We start from the raw sequence: 19,855 nt of genomic DNA, 5'->3' as shown, positions 1-19,855 counted from the left end.
ACTCTTCCCCTCCCTTTAAGTGTTTTCAGTATGAGCTGAGCTCAGGTTGCAAAAGCGTTTCTGATGGCAGCAGAACAGCAGTAACATCAGTAAATGAGCCACTCAGTGCAGCAACAGATGAGAGTAGTGTGATCGGTAACAGGTTAGACCATCATAGCCAGTTCATTGCAAATACTTTACAGCTATTAACAGGAAAATGTTCGCCAATCTCAGAATTGGGTTTCCTCAGCCTCTTTCCTCAATCTATATTGCTTTCTCACGATCTCATCTTTCCCTGCCCTCTCCATCACTTCCTCCACTCACAGTCAGAATCCACTCTATTTTTCTTCATCTATATCTCACACAGGGTTATCCACCTTCTTCACTGCAACATTCAATCTTCAGAGCATCCAAAAAAAAAAAAAAAAATGACATCGCTGCGGAAACCTAAAAGCCTCATTGAGAGAACAGAGAGCTATGATGTTTTCTTCATGTTCCTGCGTTGACCTCCCTCTGGGGACTGCAGGCTGCTTGTGTTAAATGATGTGTTTGCAGGCCTGCTTGGCCTCTTTTAAAGCTCATACTTCTCTCTCTTTCTGTAAATGCATATAAGAGCCAGTGTAACCTGTCATGTCACTAATAGTCCGTTTTTTTTGTTTGTTTGTTTGTTTTTTTTACCAGGGTACGAGCCTCAGTGAAATACTTCTGTGCCCTAGAAAAATCTTACTGATAAACTATTATCTGACAACAGAGGTTACCATATACCAATCTGAGAATCATTTTGTCTGATAATATTTTAGCAATCATGTTGCTTGCTTTTCTACCTGCTGTTCAGAACTAATGATGCCAGATTCATAAATAAATTACTCTCTTCATCAAATCTGATTAACTGGGTCACAAAAAGGTCTGAATTTGTTTGTAATTCAGTTTGATACATTATGACAGTTCACTCACGCATTTCATTGCTTGCAGCAATCTCGCACACCGAAAACGAGGCAACTGAGATATTTTATATAACAGAAAACAAAAAGAGTGCTGGATAAGGTAGATATCTATCTACAATCTATTGCAGGAAACAGAATTCATTGTAGAAATTTTAAATCCAATGTAGAAATGTCCCTTTAATAGTCACTTAATATCACATTTATCATAGATAAGACTAAGTGTTTTATTGATTAGTTTACTGTCATGAACATTATCCAGTATTTTTAATGAGGTCCAGTTTGGTTCCAAATGCTTGCGGTCACACTGGAATGTGGGATTTAAATTTAATTGTAAACCTGGAAATTACAGGATTGTAAAAATGTAATACAGATAGATATTACATCTAAATAATTGTCATTTTGTGTCAAATTATTGTGAAAAAAAAAGTATATTAATTTGTGAACAGTAATCGACCATGTGAACTTTGTACAATAAAAATTACAAGATGCTTTCAAGATACTTTGTTCATCCAAGATGAATTCTTAAAAAGCCCATTTTGTGCCAATAATGATTTTTCAATTCAGAGTATTTAGTACTTCTTTGAATCAATGAGTATGCAGCTCAGCTTAAGAAAACCTCTCATGTTTGAATGTCAGTGGAGAATGAAACTAGCCTCCTCTATTTTACTGGACAAATAGGATTACTCCTCACAAAGACATTGTACATGTAGTGTATTCATTCGCTATCCACTTCGTTCATGCAGTTGAAATGCGGTCCATATGGCTCTAAGTAGAGACGTAAACTTGTACTGCCTCTTTTTAAACTTTCATTTCACTTTTTGGAGTTGTTTAGTGAAATGAATGACGTGAATTGTTCAGTGCTGTGATATGAATATGTGTCTTCTGATGGTGTGTGTGTGTAGTACGAGTGCTGTGCTGGTCTGCACTGATAGTTCCACTCTACTGCTTTCAGCTCTTGCAGACCAAAGCTGTAGCGCTGCTGTTGTGCAGAGATCCACTACAGAAGAGCTCAGGCAACATAATGCAGTTATCACAGCCACTCTGAAAGCAAAGGAAAAACAAATCGGTCTCCAGGTACGAATCTGTCTTCCTCACTGTTCCTGCTCTGCGCTGTTGCTTGAAGACTTTGATCTCCTTGTGGGGATCGTTCGATATCTGTTTTCATGATTTTTCATGATGTTTCTGAAGTACTTGTAAAGCATTAATGCGTGCTTTGTTGTTTCTTTATTTATTTTACAGGGTTAGATTGTAATCTTTATAAATCCTTAATCTGTATGGCAACTGTTGTGTGTATGCGTGGCAAATGACAGACATTTGTAATATACTGTATGAAACTTTTTCTGAACGTTCATAGAAAAATCCAAGTACCTTCTATATATTCATAAATCCCAGGATTTGTTTATTGTTTCCTAGAACTTGGTTACTGTTGCTTGCACAGATAAGATTATGTTCCCTACAAATGAAATGATTTCTCTGAACAGTGCAATTTACAGTAAAATGTGATTTTTAAGTAGTCAAACTTGATTAGATTTTATTTTTAGGTGGGTTTGAATGAAGTGTGACATTCTTATTTATAGAAATTAAATTATGTGGTATTGTGATTAAAGCCTTGTATTTATAATGCCTTATAAAAGTAGTTTTAATGCATTAATTATGCCTTTAATGCACTTATAATGCACTGTACAATTTCATGAATAATTGTAACCACAGTTAATGCATTATAACACTTAATTCATTGTTACACTATGCAATTTAAATTTAGTTATAATTATTTACGACAAGATATAATGTATTACAGCGCACATTGTGAATAATTATAATGAATTATACCATCTAATAATCCTTTGTAATGCATTATACGTAAAGGCTTTAAGTAAAGTGTTACTGAAAAGTCAATCTTAAGGCCTGTTCACACCAAGGACAATATCTATAAAGATAACGATAAAGATATAGTTCTAAAAATCGTTCTTAATATTAAAGAATAGCAGAGTCCACACTGCAGCTATAACAATAAAGGCACAGAGAAACAATATTGTTGGAATTACTATCAGAATGATGTTTTCCCGCTAATGTACAATAAAAACATGGACACCCAATCAGAATCAATCCTGCTATAATGAGCTTGAGAATTTATAGTAGTAGACAAGCATGTGCTTAGAATAAACAGACGATATTGTCCACTATACAGGTATCTTTATAGCTATCATTTTTGGTGTGAACAGGCCTTAAGGCAAGTTACAGTAGTTCACTCTGGTGCCATCATGTTTTCTAAGTAGGTAACACATGCTCCTAACTGGATAGGGATTTTTTTTTTTTTCAAAATTATGTTTTATTAATATATTTAAAATCATCAATTAAATTTTAGAATAAAGAAACAGACATTTCCTCTGCTAAAAAGACAATTGGCTAATTTAGCTTAATGGTAAGACTTACTGTGTGTTATGATTTCTCTCATTCATTTTCTATTAAGTGGTACATCTCCTCCCCTTATGTAAAAGAGTTAAAGATTGTCTAATAATATTGGTGATGTCAAAAGTTGCTATGTAGGTTAAAGGCTATGCTCAGAAAAGGGTCAATTGTATGGGGTTGGGGACAGGGTGGCATTAAAAAGGCAATACACTATCTCCAAAATCATGTGCTGTTTTCCATGTGCTGCATATGGCTATGTGTCTCTGACCACATCTTTTTGCATGTATTATTTAGCATATTAAAAATGTCTCAGCTGTATGGCCTGACAGATTTTTCTCTGTAGTGGTTTATTAGATGTCAGAATGGAGACTGGGGCTGGATATGGGGATACAACTGCAGGAACAGACATCAAAATAACCTGCACAGAGGACTTATTCACTGTAGATAACATCTGCTACAAAAACCTCAAACTGTCCTGATTTTTTTAGTTGTGATGCAATTTATCCATTTGACCTGAAGCAATTAGATTCAATAAGTCCAGGTAATAGGATGGTTTGTTTTGCCTTCTGCAATAACCATCTTAGGGCAACACAGCGGTTTTCAATTCCAGTCCTCGCGCCCCCCAGCTCTGCATATTTTTCATGTTTCTCTTTGGTAACACACCTGATTCAGATAATCAGCTCGTTAGAAGTGAGCTCCGTGCACGAACTGTGTTTCACTGACATGGTCCTTACATAGTGTTCACTGCTCCCTACTCCCTGAGTAGGGTGAAATCTGTTGAAGTTTACCTCACTTTGGAACATTCATTCACGGATTTTTGCTGCGCAATGTCTTCACACACAGACAAGTGTGACATCATATATCTCTGTAAATAAATACAATTTAAATTCATGTCTTGCATACTTCAATGCACTTTGAATGGAACATATACATTCGCTTTGAATTGGAATCATGGCGGAATATCCTGCGATGTCCACTTTGCAGGGCACTTACATTCTAATAAAACAAACGTCTGAAGCCATAAGAGAAACATACAAAATGTGCAGAGCAGGGGGGCCCAAGGACTGGAATTGAGAACCGCTGGGTCAACATGAACTTCATTGCTGCTCCAGGCTGGTTTATCCTGGTTTGGTGCTGGTTTAGTTGGTTGGCCAGCAATAAGGATGGGGATTGTAAGGAATTGAACAATTTCAGTCCCTTAACGGTTCCATTAACATTTTTTTTATTAGCCTAATTATAAAGAAAAAATATTTTATAGTGGTCGACCGATATATTGGCCGATAAGTTTTTCTGTTTGGCCGATGCTTCGAGCTGGGACTTTTATTTTGATGGCGGTTAGAGCGGCAGCGCCTGAGCACACAGTGCTCACATTCTCCTCCTTGTTCGCCGTTGTCGTTGACAGTTCTGTCCAATACGGATAGAAGTGTGTCTAATAATCCGATTTAAACAAAAGAACTGTTAAACAAAGGAATTAAAATGTATACAAAAAGTAGTATAACGATTGCTTTATATTATTAGTAATAGGAAGGCAAACATTATAATACTTTATCGTTTGCCGTCAGCATTCAGCAAATATGCATTTACATAATTTAAACAAATCTCTGAATGGCTAATGAAAATTTAATTTCACAAACTTTGCAAACTTAGTCATATCGAGTTGTGAGATCTTGTGAAGTGTGCATGTGACCTGCATGATCGCGTGTTCTCTGCGTGACTTTCAGTCCATGCAAATTGAATTCTTTAAACATTAAATTCGTGATTTCAAATTATGCTGCACTTTATGCATTTGCCCACTGTCATATTAATGTCATTTTCACTGTGTGCTGTATGTAAAATGAGTGTTACCTTGGCTTTATTTGAAAAAATATGATTTCCAATGCACACAAACTTCCCAGAATACTGAGTGTTCTGTTGGTTACAGTTTACTTCCTTTTTAATTATATTTTTATTAAATATTTATTTATTTATTTGTGGAAAGTACTTTGTCATCTAAAGTTTATTTTACAAATGTATTTTTTTAATCCATTTTCAAATGTTTTCAAATTTCTTAAATATTAATTAAAATAAATACAATTATATCGGCTTTATATCCGCCATCGGTCACCCTGCTTTCCAAGATATCGGCATCGTCCGTCAAAAAAACAATATCGGTCGACCACTAATATTTTAATAATGCAATGTCATCAAATACCTTTAGTATTTTTTAATAAATAAATAAATAATATATATATATATATATATATATATATATATATATATATATATATAAATATATAATCACAAACTTGACTTGATTTCTGCTCCTAGCTTCGCTACTGATCGGACGCTCTTGCTTACTGCTCCAAGCTTTGCTCCCTGTTTATGTACTTTTCTCAGATTTTATGTACTTTTTCTAAGATTTTAACTTCAGCAGATCAGCACAGTGCTGAAACAACACATTTTTGGCACAGACACTAAACTTTTAAACACTAAAAGCTTTTCAGGACTGGAATAATACTACAAAAAAGAAGACTCTTTGCCTCCCACTGCCAGCAGCTTACATTCTGGAGACACGAAAACACAGCTGCCTACATTCAAACAGACAAGAAAGAAAATGCCTCTTGTGGAATCTACTTGCTGCATGAACTGCCACAGACTTCTACAAAGGATTGCGGTTCTTGAAACAAAGTTACATGCTGGACTTCCAAAACAGGTGGAACACGGACCAAGCAGATTGTCAACATGGACCCCCTCAGCATACAGCTGGTGAGTCCTGTGAATCTAGTGAATCCCAACAGGAGCGAGACCCAAAGCCACTCAAGACATCAGATTGTCACGAGTATCTCATATTGCTGCAGTAGTATCCTCTACCCCAGATACGGCTATGACAAGGCTTGCAAACACTGGTATTCTACCACCCCCTGTACACCTTGAGAACAGATTTGAAGCATTAATGAATGTGGGTGAGGAATCCCCAAGTGTGACTGAACATAGATCGTATCAGCCAGCACCTAACATCGCTACTAACAGGCACTCAAGTTCGAGCAGACAGCGGCATTCAATTCAGAGCACAGCCGAGCCCAGGATTCTGAGAGTGGGTGACTCTATTATCAGAAACATCAATAGCAGGACTACAACTACATGCTGCTTTCCTCAAGCAACCATCTCTGATATGAACAAGGAACTTTGGAACATTCTAATGAAGCACAAGACTGCAAATCGAATCATCATCCATGTGCGGAAGATTGATATTCAGAAAGACCAGTCAGAACTTCTTAAGAAGGATTTTAGTGAACTCTTTGAAACACTTCGAAGACTTGAAGTTCAGTCGTTCATCAGTGGACCACTCCCAGCAACAGGAACTAACATTTTTTCATGGCTTCTTGGGCTGAATACATGGCTACAAAGAACCTGAAGCATAAAAGGAGTCAACTTCATCAACTTCAATCTTTTCTGGTGCCATAGACAACTATTTAAACTGGCTGGCCTCCACCCAAACAAACTTGGTGCAAGAGTGCTAAAGGACAATATCTATTTCTCCCTCCTTCATCCTTCAGTAGTGTGTGCCAATCCACTCAGCCTGAATGGCACACACACACCTGGACAAAGTTAAGTGATGACAGGACTTCATATCAGTTTCCGAGTCATGTGGCTGACACATCCCACAAGGACACTGATAACCCCACGCAGCCACAACAAGCACTGCTCATGGACAACATCCCAGCTGAGCCCTGCCCACAGAGCTCATCACAGACAGACTGTGACGTATCAGAACAGCTCCAAGAATCAGCACCCAAGGACAACTTTCTGGAAAACAGCCAGGACAACATATCACAGCCACCAGAAACACCAGAGCCAGAGCCCATCTCACCAGACACATTATCTCTCTCTCCAGCATTAATAAGGAAGCTCAAGTTACTCAGCACCATCTTCCTTATCCTCCACTTCTAAGCTTCTCACAGAAAACGGAGGAACTGGTATATGCTGGGACCAAAATCTCCCACTCTTTTGCTGCAAGGCCAAAGATACAGTATCAACTAAAAAATGGCAGGCTCCCCAACCACCAAAGCCTGTGAGCCCAGCTCATCCTCCTCCTCCTGTGAGAGCACCAGGGCCAAAACCTGCTGCTCTAGGTGAACCAAAAACAACTGATAACAGCTCTTAGTGATATGTGTCATGTCCCCACTATGATAGCAGCAACATTCACAAATGTTTACAGAACAAGCTGGAACCCAGTGTGCCTGTAGCTTTCTCTATTTCTGTTTTATCACAAGATCTAAGAGTCTAAGGCCTTCTCAAGCCATACGGCTGACCCATCTCATCTGCGGCCTGTTATGCATCAAACTAAGATTGCTGTAAAGACACAAAGTAGTGCCATCAAGTTAGCATTTTTAAGCATTTGCTCACTAAAAAAAATAAATCATTTCTGATCAATGACTTAATAACCACAAACAACCTGGATTTTATGTTTCTAAATGAAACATGGCTAGAAGACAGCTACAGTGCAACAGTCCTCATTGAAACTGCCCCTCATAACTTTTACGTCATTTGGACAGTACTTGTCTTTTGAATATCTAGGTATTGTGCTGAAAGGTGCTCCACGCACTCTGTTTATAATTATTTACAGGCCTTCAAAATACTCTCCAGCCTTTGTTGAAGAGTTCACAGAACTGTTATCAATGATTTCCTCAGGGTTTGTCTGTTTTGCTATTGCAGGGGATTTTAATATTCACATAGATAATTCAGAAATCAAAACTACAAAAGAAATTGTAACTGTTTTAAACCCTTTTGACCTGATTCAGCATATGCATGGACCCACACACCATTGTGGACACACTATAGATTTACTTATCAGCAGAGGTCTAAAAATTTCATCCATTTGATAACTTCTGTATTTTCTTTGATATATTGATCTCTGCTACCACTGAATCTAGATCTGTCTCTGTCAGAAAGAGATGCATTAACGAGAACAGTAGTTTGCTATTTATGGAGGCTATATCTTTAACACCAAGCATTTCTGCAGACTCTGTGCTTCTCCTTGATTCCTTTAACTTAAAAGTTAAGAATGTTATTGATGATATTGCTCCTGTAAAATTCGGTAAGAAGATTGGCAGACAAAAATCACCTTGGAGAAAATCAACAGCAGTTCAGAGTATGAAAAAACAATGCAGAAAAGCTGAGCGGATGTGGCGGAAGACGAAACTTGAAATTCACTATAGCATCAATAAAGACAGCCTTCATGCTTTCGATGTGAAACTAGCCACAGCTAGACAGACCATCTTCTCAAACCTTATAAACAGTAACTTAAATGGCACTCGCATTCTTTTTGCTACTGTTAAAAGTCTGACAAACCCCCCAAGTCAGATTCCCAGTGATATGCTCTCCAACAGCAAATGCAATGAGTTTGCTTCTTTCTTTTCTGAGAAGATCAATAATATCAGAATGGCAATTAGCACTGCCTTAAGTTATGCAGATGATAGACAGATTTGACCGCAATTTCAAAAAGAAGTTACTATGTCTGTTTTTGAAGCAATTGACTGCTATCTTGACACAATTCCCACGTCTTTTTTTCAAAAGTGTGCTTAACTGTTTAGAAGCAGATCTCTTAGAAGTGGTGAACACCTCACTTCTTTCTGGGACTTTTCCAAAATCCCTGAAAACTGCAGTTGTTAAGACCCTTCTGACAAAGAGCAATCTTGATAACACCATATTGAGCAACTATAGACCAATATCAAATCTTCCTTTTATAGGTAAGATTACTGAAAAGGTAGTTTTTTAATCAGCTAAACAATTACTTAAACTACTAGATCTTAGTGCTGCGTTTCACACTGTCAATCATAACATATTTCCAGAGAGACTGAAAAACTGGGTCGAGCTTTCTGGCATGGTACTCAAATGGTTCAGGTCATACTTAGAAGGGAGAGGTTATCATGCGAGTATAGGAGAGCATAAGTCTAAGTGAACGTCAGTGACATGCGGAATCCAACAAGGCTCAATTCTTGCACCACTCTTGTTTAGCCTGTACATATATGCTCCCACAAAGTCAAATAATGAGAAAGAACCAAATTGCTTATCACAGCTATGCTAATGATACCCAGATTTACCTAGCCTTATCGCCAAACGACTACAGCCGCATTGACTCCCTCTGTCAATGCATTGATAAAATGGTAACACTTTATAATAACTGCACACTATTAATCATTAATTAAGCATTAGTAAACGGATAATTCATCATTTATAAAGCATTAATAGACATTAATAAGCAGTTTATAAATACAGATATAAATGCTTTATTCTTGATTTAAAAGCATATCTATAATGTGTTTAATAATTTTATTGTCATACTTTATTCATGATCAATTTATAATTTCTCAATGAAGTATAGCATTATTTACAAACCAGTTATTTAGGAGTTGCCAGTGATTCATAAGATCACAAGAAATTGTAAGTAAATGTAGTAAATTCAGGTAGTAATAAAGCATTTAGTAGTGGTCAGTTAACTATTTATGTGAGCTCATCTAAAGTGAGGACTAGTTATGCCTTGTAAAGCATTTATAAAGGATATTCAAAGGCATCTTCTAAACAGAAAAAGGAAACAAACTCAACACAGTGATACAGAACATAGAAATATTAACAGCCTTTAAATATCATTTGTAAAAGCTTTACAAGGCATAAATAGTCCTCACTTTAGATGAGCTCACAAAAATAGTTAACTAACAACTACATATGTTTTATAACTACCTGAATTAACCCTGAATTACAGTAGAAATACATGTTAATAAACCATTTATTAACACTCTAAGTAACTATTACTATATGTCTGAATAATAAGATGTATGCATGCACATTTAAATAGTTTATTAATCATTTACTTACAATTTCTAAGTGATCTTATGAACCACTGACAACTCCTTAATAACTGGTGTGTAAATAATGTTATGCTTCATTTAGAAATGATAAATTGATCATTAATAAAGTATGAAAAAACAATTATTAAATACATTATAGATATGCTTTCAAATCAAGTATAAAGCATTTATATCTGTATTTATAAACTGCTTATTAATGTCTATTAATGCTTTATAAATGATGAATTAACTGTTTCCTAATGCTTAACTAATGATTAATAGCGTGCAGTTATTATAAAGTGTTACCGATAAAATTAACAGTTGGATGTGCAAAAACGTTCTTCAGTTAACAAAAAGAAAACAGAAGTCATTGCATTTTTTGAACAAAGATGAAGTTCTCAAGGTGAATGCATACCTTGACTCTAGGGGTCAAACTAAAAATCAAGTCAAGAATCTTGGTGTGATTCTGGAGACAGACCTTAGTTTCAGTAGGCATGTCAAAGCAGTAACTAAATCAGAATACTATAATCTCAAAAACATTGCTAGAATTAGATGTTTTGTTTCCAGTCAAGACTTGGAGAAACTTGTTCATGCCTTTATTACCAGCAGGGTGGACTATTGTAATAGTCTCTTCACCGGCCTTCCCAAGAAGACTATTAGACAGCTGCAGCTCATACAGAATGCTGCTGCCAGGATTCTGACAAGAACCAGAAAATCTGAGCATATTACACCAGTCCTCAGGTCCTTACACTGGCTTCCAGTTATATTTAGGATTGATTTTAAAGTACTTTTACTTGTTTATAAATCATTAAATGGCCTAGGACCTAAATACATTGCAGATATGCTCACTGAATGTAAACCTAACAGACCACTCAGATCATTAAGATTGAGTCAGTTAGAAATACCAAGGGTTCACACAAAACAAGGGTAGTCTGTTTAGTAGTTATTATGCCGCCCGCAGTTGGAATCAGCTTCCAGAAAAGATCAGATGTGCTAAAACATTAGCCACAATTGTATCTAGACTTAAAACTCATCTGTTTAGCTGTGCATTTATTGAAAGAGCACTGTGCTATGTCCAAACTGATTGCACTGTATTTTATATATAATTATTTCCTATTTCTAACTGTTTTAAATTCAGTTTCAATAAATTTTTAAATCATTTTAAAAGTTTTGTTTTATTGTTGTGATTATTTCTGATTATTTTACTTCCTTTTATGTAAAAGGCACTTTCAATTACCGTTGTGTATGAAATGTGCTATATAAATAAACTTGCCTTGCCTTTTAATGATGTTTTAATTTTTTGAGAAATGCCAAAAATAAATTCAATGAAATAACTAACCTTAAATATATGTTAACTATCGAAACGTATATTAATGCTAATCAAACAGAGAACATCATAATTATTTTTATTTCGTTAATTTTTTTATTAAATAATACTGACAAAATTAATAATGTACGGCTTTACAGGTCAGTCAGTTATTTGGGGCCACTGATTTAAGTCTCATAGTTGTATGACTACACCGGTCTGTTTTTTAATCACTAAAAGAGTCATTTATTTGGGAGTTGATCGCTGTTCGCGCTGTCTGTTTTTGATTCACTGAAAGGAAATGTCTCAGAGTCATTCATTTACAAACTGGACTACACTGGTTGTGCTGTCTGTTTTTGATTCAGTCATTAGTTTGTGAATCAGACTACAATGGTCTTGAGGTCTTTTTTTTCCACTAAAAACCAGCTCAAAAGAGTAATTTGTTCAGGAGCCAGATTTAAAAATGTGAGATATAATACAAATGAATATAGATGGCAAGGTCGCTCAATGCATAAAAAAAAAAAAAAAAAAAAAAAAAAAAATTAGATGCATTTTAGGAGCCAGACATTTGTTGCACTGTCTATTTTTGATTCACTAAAAAGAAATGTCTCAGAGTCATTCATTTGTGAATCAGACTATATTGGTCTTGAGGTCTCTTTTTGGATTTACTAAAAAACAGTTTAAAAGAATAATTCCTTCGGTAGTCAGATTACACTAGTTGCGCACTCTGCTTTTGATTTACTAAAAAGAACCTTTACGAGAGAGTCGTTCATTTGTGAATCAGGCTACCCTGAGTTTTTTGGTTCTGAGCCATACCCAACCAAAATATGGTTAAAAAGTTTAGGCTGGGTTAAAAGTTGTCTTTTTTTCTTGTTAGATTTCATTCATCACAACACATATATTTATGAATTATGTTTTGGGAGAGTTTTCTTTTCTGACATCTAGCAGATTCACAAGATTTCTAAGTAAATTTCTCTTTTGAGTCCTTAAACCCAATATCCCATATGACATTCACACATTGGAGATATAATTTCCTGTGCAGATGATCAACTCTGTGGAGAGCTGAGACATAATGAAATTAAGGTGGCCTTTATAAGGAAAATGATTACTAAGCTTTAGAAAATCCACATTCAATATGTTTTTACAGCAGGACTATAGCTAGAGCCTTACAGGGGTTTACACCCTCAGGGATGCAGTCATCAATCTTTTGTGTTAACATTGAATTTTCCCATCTAATGGGAACAGGCTTTAGCTTATTGTTCTTGTGTTTTCATGGCTCTAGGCCAGAGCTCTGGGAGTAAACCTGTTCATTTTGATCCCCACTGCCTATCCTTCATATACTGAGATCTGGCCCCTAATGTCCACTTATCGACCGCAAGAAGTGGCCAAGCCCCTTACACTCTTATGAGTGATGGTGAAGAAAATAGACGGCTTCTTCCAAGTTTCAGATGGACATTCCTCAGTGTCTGTGCTCCAGAGCGGAATCTACTGCTGAATGTTTATTACGACTAAACATTGAACCAGTTTAATTACTTTGTTCATTAGCCACCAATCCTTACTTCCAAGTTATTTCCAGCATACAATATTCTAAAAATCATAAAGTAAACACATTGATTTCACATTGCAGCTGTTTTATTGCATTTTTCTGTCTGCTTTCTAAAAATGGTCTAAATAAGCTTACATAGCTGTCCATATTCACAGTATGGTGGCATTTTTAAACCATGGCCATAACTAACTATATTGTTAATGCTTCTAGTGATGGAGCACTTGGTTAACACCTGGTTAGTGCACCTGTCTCGATCTGAGACTCAGGTGGTTGGATGCAACATAATATCCATCCACCTGAGTCCAAAATGATGATTTCTGGGTTAGCGTATGCTGAGAGGAGGCTGATACTGTGGCTCTGCTCTGGAGGTCTTTTTGGATGAGTTTTGCAGCTGCTAGATAGCAGGACTGGAAACCTCCATTCCACTGAGCAGAGAGAGGACAATATCCAAGGAGCTGTGCTTTTCCCCCTGCAGATCAGTGCCATGCATTATTCATGCTTTATCTTTCAGGCTTAGAACTGCGCCCTGGGCCTTTAGACCAGTATGAGCCCTCCATGAAGTACAGCTACAAAGTTTAGGTTGTTTCTTCTGTCAGTTTTTGTGGGACCGATTCTAAAGCTCTAAATCAAACTGAAGTGTCCTGACCCCTGCCTTCTAGCAGTTGTGGGGCATGGCGGCGTGAAATTGTACAGGCTTTAATGTCTACAGAGACTTTAAGAGGCTATTACAGCTTTGAAAGCAAAAACCAAGCTGTTAGTGGCTTACTGTAAATAAACACAGTTAGGGTCAGATGGGAGAACGGATGGCAGTATAAACATCAGTATTATGTTCCTCGCATTCTCACATGACCTTAACCTGTCATTTATTTCTAATTCTCTTCCACTGTGGCACAAGATAATAGAAGCACTGTGGTGTTATAGTCTGAGACCAATATGACCACATTCTCCTCCTGACACAGCAGGGTAGGTCTCATATGTGAGAACTGAGTAATTAGAAAGACTCAGCTCCTCTGATTCAACATTTTAGCCCATTAGTCGCTAGTGTCCTATTTTGTCTCTCACACCCACAGTTTAATTCTCTCAGTGAATAACTCCCCTTACAAAGCAAGATATTCAAAACTATTGTACTCTGTTGCACTCTTTTTGAAGATATGCACAGGGTGTTATTAAAAAGAGAGATTTTAATTCATTTGTTTGCTCTGCATTTCAATCAAAATCTGATATACCAGTGAAATCACTTACTCGGAAGAAAAAAATGATTGCTCTGAGTTTGCTCTATGGAGAACTTGCTGTAATGTTTCCTTTAAAAGCCAGTTTGACTCTGCCGTTCACACAGAAAGCATTTATTTTTTATTTTTTTCATTCCACTGCACTGCTTTTTCATTGTTTTTCTATGTAAACGCACTGGGCTGATGTGGTGCTCTCTTTCAGAATTCTGTGCAAGACACAGTATTCTACAAATGTGGTGCTCTAGTTAAAATAAGTATATATATATATGTGTGTGTTTTTCATTAAATTTATATTTTATAAAATAACTTTTGTAAGTCTTTGTGTGTTTTTCTATTCCACTACATTTTTAATGTGTAAGTACACATTAGTACATGGTATCTACAGCTGTAACATTTCTGTAACTACACACATATAACAACCCTCCAAATGGTTTGTGTAAGTACAAATGTGTAACAGGACATATATAACTACATTTTGTACATTTTATGAGACACTGTTGTTGGTACAGCTGCTTGAGGGCGGAGAAAACAGCAGACAGTTTACAGCTGACTAAGGGTGGAAATATGCTAATATGGGACAGTCCATCAGCAGTTGTGGGTGGGGCCTAAGTCCTGTATTACATAAAATCAAAATGGTTTGATAATTGAGACGGTTTCCTTTTTTTTGAGGATTTTTATCAATGTAGGGTGGTTGTGTAAACACACTTCTAAGACCTTGTATATGTGCAAACCATGTAAAAGTGAATTTTGCATCCAATGTCCTCTTTAACCATTGTGTATCGTTTCTTTTTCTTGCACGCAAATGTGCTCACTGTATGCCATCTATAATTTTTTTTTTTAAATGCATTGTGCGACCCTGCCATCTGAATTCCTTTGTATTATATCTCACATTTTTAAGAATGTGTACTAGCATTTAAATATGCAAGAGTTATCACTGAGGAATAGTAAAAAGCACAGTGCAGAATGCAGTCTCACGCTTTTGAAAAAAAAGTGCTGCTGCAATACAGCGTAATGGAAATTAAACGAGGTGAATTCCCATGACCAACTTGAACACGAGTCTGCATGGGGAAATCTTTCACACTCACACAAAACTCCTGATCGCAAGGATGTATAACTTGATTTCGTCTGTGAAAATTCACGAAACAAACGTAATTGTGACTATAGCTTAAGACTTAATTTTGAGACTTGATTAATGTCTTATTACCATTTGCAACATTGATGAGTGGGATCTGGGGTTACTGAGGTATTTTTTTATCAGGAGACAAATCTAAGAAGCAGAAAAAGTCTGTTTGCTCTCCATGTCTCTATGTCTAGGTTATGCCTACCCTTTCAAATCTCTAGGCAAATCAAAGTAAGTAAGTTGCACTTTGCTGAGTAAACCATCTTTTACAGCTGCTAACCTGTTCAATAATCACTCCAATAATGTCACTGATGGCAGTTCCTCATATCTGCTCAGTAAAACAGGAGAAAACAGGTTATCCGCATTTAGAATATTCACAAAAAGCACCATACATATACTGAAGGGATAATGCCATATTTTCATAGCTCTGATGGTGCATATGGAGATCCGGACAGGCCCACATGACACTGATGCAGAGTAAGCATTTTACAAGTGGCTCTAGTTCATGCACACATTAACCTTAGGCTGTAATTTCCATTAAAGCTCCTAAGCCTTTAAGTTCAAGTTCTACAGGCCTCGCTAAGTCCACTGCTGAGTGTCCTCATAAACATTTGAAGGGTTGGGGGCGCGAGCCCCGGCTACTTACTTTTAAAGCCCACTAAGCTCAAGTCGTCTATCATTTATTAATGAGCTCTTAGGAAACCTTGAATTTTTAAAGCAATGAGGGATGGAGATTAAAATTTATCCCAAACCGGTTGTCGACAAGCCCATCCGGCTTTTGCTGACTCTCTCTCTCTCTCCTCTCTCTTGCAGTTGTAATTACTCCTAATGCAAAGCTTAATTTATTAACGGAAGGTGCTTTGAGCCATTCGGTGTATAAATGCTCAACCTGTTCATGCTGTGTGCGAGACTGTGCTTATGGTGCATTTCATTTATGCTGTTCCCTCTCGCTCCCCTGTTTTAATGTTGTTTTCTGTTTGCCGATGTAGGGAAAATCTCTGAGGCTGACCTTGGCTACACCTCATATACTGTAAGTGTTTTACCTCGGTATTGCAGACAGTCTGGGTCTCAAGAGCCATTGCAAATGTTGTGAGGAATTTTAAAATTTAACACCTTTTCTTTACAATTGCCCTTAACATGCCCATAGTCACTTCTTATAAAAAAAAAGAAGAAAAAAACTGACTGTTCAGAGTAAAATATTAAGATGTTAATGTTAAAATGCAGCTGCAATTTAATGTTAAATTTAATGTATGTTGAATTTATAATATAAATTTAATTAATATGCATATTATAAAGACAACATGTTGTTTCCTAATTTAAATAATTGTTTTTTTATATTTTCTCTGTTCTAACGCCAAAACAAATTATTAAAGTATTATCTAGAGATTATTTCCTTTAGAGATTTTTTTTTTTTTTTACTGTTTACTGTTAAAACTAGGGCTGTCAATAGAATAAAATGTGATTAGTTTAATGATTTCCAACCTTTTTTATAAAGCAAAATGAAATAGAAAAATTATTTTAAAATGTTTTTAAACTTATTTAATTAGTATCTTAAATTATCTTTGACAATACACACACACACACACACACACACACACACACACACACACACACACACAAAAAGTCCCTGGTTTATATTATAGTGAGATGTTATTCTATGGTTTACAATTATTCGACAGTCTACAGTTATTATTCTGAGGTCATGGGAGCAAAGTTATACAACTTTTCACAGATAAATCTTTCTTTTTAAAGGCCAGTGGCGAAATACGGATTTTGTCGGACACAGGAGACGCTCAAAGCATGAGCAACTATTGGGAAGATTACAGTCACTCCATATGCTATATAAGATTTATCCTCAACACAAACCTCTTTGAAATGAGATCCAGTTATCTGCTCACTGGTAAAATAGTTTTCTGCCACCATCACAGTCCTCTACATCCTTAGCATTGTAGTTTTGGTAGGAAAGCATAAGAATATTTTCATGAAAATGTGTCTGTACCCCTCAATTAAAGAAACAGATCACCCAAAAATGAAAATTTGGAGAAAAATTAGTCACACTCATCCAATACGCAGATGAGTTTGTTTCTTTATCAGAACAGATTTGGATATTTAAAATTATATCACTTGCTCACAACTGGATCTTCTGCAGTGAATAGGTGCCATCAGAATGAGAGTCCAAATAACTGACCATAGAATAACATTCCAATATTGTTATTTCTTTTTTTTTTTTTTTCATTACAAACTCGCAACTTTTCATGAACTATTGTTTTTTTTTTTTTTTAAAAAAACAAAAAAAAAAAACAATCAAACTGAATATTTAGTCCAAGAAAATGAAAGTTTCTGTTATTTTTAACATAAAATCATCTCAATGTAAGGATCAGTTAGTTGTTGTTGTTGTTATTTTTTTTGTTTGTTTGTTCTTGTAAAAAAAAAATGGCACTTCTGCAAATCCTTTTTTTGTGTTACCCTGCACTTAAAAATATATATTTAAAAAAAAAAAAAATTATCAAGACTCCTCTATCAGTCTGTTTGGAAAGATTGCAAGGACACAAAACTGCAGTCAGTTTTCAGTGTCACTTTGGTCACCACATTCATGTGCTCATCAGCTTAAGTAGCAACTGTTATCAATATTAAAATAAGGCTTTTTGATCAGAGAATAAGTGCAGACAAAGTCTGGAGAGATTCGTTTCTAGTCATATCCCTACGATGGGTCAGCAGAATTACATTGGCCATGTATACATTAGTTATGTTTGCAGAAAGAGTTCAGAGGAATATTTCATCCCTTGGTTCAAAGTGACTGACAGTATCTTGGCAGCAGGTGTTCTACTGGAGGCCGTCCAATCACAGAGCACGTCTGTGGAGTGTGCACCAAAGCTGAAGCCAATCAATTTTAGAGAGAAGTGTTGCAACCATCTCATCCTCCAGCTGAGTCCTGTTCAAAGCACTATTCAATCATCTTCATGAATTGAGTATCACCACCGCAATGCACTTTGCAAGAATCCCAAAGCAACCCACACTCCTTTGGTCTGACACTAAAGAACGTTCACGGGAACAGGACAGTCGAGTCATAATATTTTGCATTGGTTTCTTTATTGTAAATGCACTGTGGGTAGAAATTGTAAAAAATGTAATATTGCACAATATAAATCAATTGCACTTTCTCAAGGTATAATGATGCATTTGTGTTATGCTACAAGAATTTGCAGGTACTGTGCTCCAATTAAACAATAAGATACTGTGACCAAGATTTATTTTTTTTGAACATATTGTTACTTTTAAATATATATTCTACAGTTATCAAAAACGCCCTCCAAGTATGAAGGTTCTTGGGCTACCAGCTAAATACAGTGTTTGGCACTGCAGTGAAGACATTAGACTTGTGAATATCTAACACAAAGACTCTTTGAAGCTAATAAAATGCTAAGCACAGTATGTATATACATAGCCCTCTATGTTACCTGCATTATTATACTCCCCAATTTGTGTGTTGTGATCGTCTCATTACTTTGCTTTAGGTGGGTAAACATGCACAAGATTTCTGTGATTGACTGCCATCAAATTAAAATTTCATTGAGCAAATGACACGTCAGCTTGAACAGAGTGGTATGTTTTATAGGATAGAGCCTATATCTATTGTTTTGTGTTCTGTATTTGTGCACTGTCCAACCTATAACAAAAAACAATGATCATCTAAACAGATTTGAGGTGTTCTCATATTTTTTTTCCACCATTGAACATATTGTCTGTAATCTCCAGCCAATTCTCAAGCATCTTTATGAGTCTGAAAAATATATTTACTGAAAAATTGACCTAGGTTTACAGTATGTTGTAAATACAGCATCATATTCCCAAGAAAATAGTTTCAGACCTGAACATCTGCACATCGAAAAAGTTTTTCTTATTCCAGAAAAATTGATGGCCCATTATTTGAAGCAGAAATCTATATAATTAGAAGACAAATCACCATATTTTCATAAATTATTATTATTTACTTTTTTGAGAACACCAGTGTGTAAACCCTTTTTACAATCTAACCATTTCTAATTGTGCATTCTCAACATTTTCCAGAAAAATATCTCTACAAAGTTATTGATTATTAGTGCATGCAGTCAGCTGATTCTGCATTAACCCACTAATTTCATTTCATTCATTTCATTTATTCTGTCATAAAATGGTAATCAATTTTCATTTAAAATTGAAGAGGTGAGAGACATATAAAAAGAAAGAAAGAAAGAAAGAAAGAAAGAAAGAAAGAAAGAAAGAAACTATTCCTTTAAGAAAGAAAGAAAGAAAGAAAAAGAGACAGAGGTATATCTCAGCTATCAAAGCTACTTTATAATTCTCAAAAGTTTGTGCTTTGCTGATTAGGTGACTTTGATATACAGCTCCAAAGTAGTTTTGTGGCAAACGAGTGTTTAGCTTTGAAGTTTCTTGTCGCCTCTGCAGGGTCCCTAAAGTAAAATGGGATAAGTGTAGAAAGAAGAGAGAGATCTCA

The 19,855-nt window shown here is 35.9% G+C and overlaps 1 protein-coding gene across 2 annotated transcripts in view; it reads right to left on the bottom strand.

Annotated features, from left to right (window-relative positions):
• Window positions 1–19,641: 19,641 nt before the first annotated feature.
• Window positions 19,642–19,855, bottom strand: part of insyn2ab (inhibitory synaptic factor 2Ab) — a 33,990-nt gene continuing 33,776 nt past the window's right edge. For both annotated transcript variants that reach the window (XM_042742549.1, XM_042742548.1), the window contains exon 5: window positions 19,642–19,811. The gene's annotated coding sequence lies outside the window, so the exon portion shown is untranslated. The remainder of the gene's footprint in view (window positions 19,812–19,855) is intronic.

This window comes from Cyprinus carpio, chromosome B17 (assembly GCF_018340385.1).
Source record: "Cyprinus carpio isolate SPL01 chromosome B17, ASM1834038v1, whole genome shotgun sequence".
NCBI classification, from domain to species: Eukaryota; Metazoa; Chordata; class Actinopteri; order Cypriniformes; family Cyprinidae; genus Cyprinus; species Cyprinus carpio.
Note: the sequence above shows the minus strand (reverse complement) of the source record. Positions and strands in the feature narration are given on the sequence as shown.